The sequence below is a fragment of the Macrobrachium nipponense genome, chromosome 38 (assembly GCF_015104395.2).
Source record: "Macrobrachium nipponense isolate FS-2020 chromosome 38, ASM1510439v2, whole genome shotgun sequence".
In the NCBI taxonomy this organism is placed as follows: Eukaryota; Metazoa; Arthropoda; class Malacostraca; order Decapoda; family Palaemonidae; genus Macrobrachium; species Macrobrachium nipponense.
Window position 1 is genome coordinate 24,746,382 of NC_061098.1, and position 1,588 is coordinate 24,747,969.

Genomic DNA, 1,588 nt, shown 5'->3' on the forward strand with positions numbered 1-1,588 from the left:
AATTGACAAGAAGATGAAAGAAACCTACCTGGTTTATTTCCAGATACAGCCGAGGGATCGCGTACAGGATTTATATCAGATTCGTGGAGTCCAGGTTTCTGTAAGACAGACAAAATCAGCTGAGAAAAGAATTTAATGATAGAAAAATTCTGAATAAAATTTCAGCATTTGTACAATATGAACTAGATTATATCATCTTTTATTTATTAATCTATTTACTTCTCTATTAATTAATTTATTTATTTATTTATCTATTTATCGATTTATTTACTTATTTATAATTATTATTATTATTATTATTATTATTATTATTATTATTATTATTATTATTATTATTATTATTTATATTATTATTCTTAGAAGCATATTATTATTCAGAAGAGCCCTTTTCACATGAAACAAACCCACAGGGGCCATTGACTTGCAATTCATGCTTCCAAACAATATGATGTTCATTCGAAAGAAGTAACAGAAGGTAATGGGAAATACAGAAAGAGGTGATCAGTTATTAGAAAAACAGATCAATCGAAAAATTAAAATATCAATTCAAGAAAATATGACCGTAATTCCTGAATATTTGACTAAATTACTTTGCAAATTTCTTGCTGTTATGAGTAAGAGGCTCAAAGTTTATCGCAATGTCTCCCGAAAGAATTGAAATTAACATCATAAAATCAGTAGCACAACTCATGAATAGACTCATAACGACAGTAATGTCGTTCTAAGAGGTCCACAATAATAAAAAAAAAAAAAAATGTTGCGAGTTCGTGTATAATTTAAAAACCCTTTACAAAGCTTTCGAACGCTTCCCTGAGTTCATCTTCAGATTTTCGGACTGAAGATGAACCCAGGCAAGGATTTGAAAGCTTTGTAAACGGTTTTTAAATTATACACGAACTCGCAACATTTTTCATTATTGTGGACCTCTTAGAACATTATATAGTTATTATTTCTCGCGATAGTGAGTTTTTCCCAGCAGGTAATGTTGTAAAAATCAATAACCAAAACTACCATCACAACAACAACAGTATTTACGTTATTTACAAAATCTCTATTGAAAGTATCGATAAACGTGACGATGTGTCATTGAAAAAAAGCAACGGAAGCAACTGGTCAACAAGGCACATAAGAAATCCGCCAGGTTTGTCACAACAATTGGACGGAGACAGTCAAGATGGATTTAGAAATTATAAAACACTCGGAAGTAAGGTTAGTTGAAGATGAAGGCAGATAATCCACCAAACAACTTTTGCTTTTTGATCATTTGATCAGCCTACCCTACGCACTTGAAAAAAAAAAAAACATAAAAGTGAAAAAAAAGAGTATGAATACATAAGTAAATGAAAGTGATGAAAAACCCTGACCCAAAATCTACAAAGAAGAGACCCTGTCGTAGAAAGGCAGAATGGTTTTAATACTTGAAACATTTCGTAATAAAATTAATTCATGTTAAGGCCTAAAACCTAAACATTCAAACTCGTTAGCTGGAATAACTTTAATTCAGTTCGATAAAGTTAATAATGATAATAACAAAAAATGTATTCGTAGTTCAAGGCCGTAAAGATGTAATGTACAAAGTATATACGAT

General features: G+C 30.4%; 1 long non-coding RNA gene across 1 annotated transcript in view; it reads right to left on the bottom strand.

Annotated features, from left to right (window-relative positions):
- LOC135209431 (uncharacterized) overlaps positions 1 to 175 on the bottom strand; it is a 1,122-nt gene extending 947 nt beyond the window's left edge. The window contains exon 1 of the long non-coding RNA XR_010313352.1: positions 29 to 175. This is a non-coding gene — a long non-coding RNA (uncharacterized LOC135209431). The remainder of the gene's footprint in view (positions 1 to 28) is intronic.
- Between the last annotated feature and the right edge of the window lie 1,413 nt (positions 176 to 1,588).